This window comes from Aplysia californica, unplaced genomic scaffold (assembly GCF_000002075.1).
Source record: "Aplysia californica isolate F4 #8 unplaced genomic scaffold, AplCal3.0 scaffold00372, whole genome shotgun sequence".
NCBI lineage: Eukaryota > Metazoa > Mollusca > Gastropoda > Aplysiida > Aplysiidae > Aplysia > Aplysia californica.
The window spans coordinates 421,896-422,468 of NW_004797642.1; the positions used below are offsets into that span (position 1 = coordinate 421,896).

The 573-nt window shown below is 44.9% G+C and overlaps 1 protein-coding gene across 1 annotated transcript in view; it reads right to left on the reverse strand.

Moving 5' to 3' along the window:
* The window catches only part of LOC101847277, a 4,932-nt gene that overhangs the window by 2,732 nt on the left and 1,627 nt on the right, over window positions 1–573 (reverse strand). The window lies entirely within an intron of this gene.

A 573-nucleotide genomic window follows, 5' to 3' on the forward strand; every position in this document is an offset into this window, starting at 1 on the left:
TCTGTCTGTCTATCTGTCTGTCTGTCTGTCTGTCTGTCTGTCTGTCTATCTGTCTGTCTGTCTGTCTGTCTGTCTGTCTGTCTATCTGTCTGTCTGTCTGTCTGTCTGTCTGTCTGTCTGTCTGTCTGTCTGTCTTACGCTTTCCCCATGCGCTAATAAATGACCTTTATTGTGTCGATCTACTTCTCTTTACTCAAACAAACAAACAAACAAACAAACAATCAAAGAAATAAACCATCAACACAATTTAAATCATTCATGAGGCTGGTTTCAATCCTGTCTGTCTGGGCCATCCCTGTCTGAGAGGGATACAACAACGCAGCAGAAAGACCCGAGATAAGTGAAAAGCACTCTTCTCACACAGGAATCCAACTCGAAGATTCTGCGTGCGGGTACAAAGCGCCTGATCGCTACCCCACTGACGCTGGTGTAAGTGATACGTGAATAGCGCGCTACCCTAGAATTACCAAGTTCTACCCGCGCAGTTCAAAGGTACTAAGGACAGATGCACAACGAAAGGAGCAGGTCACAATAAAAGGAAAGGCCCTAGAAAACGTTGAATCCTTCTGTTAT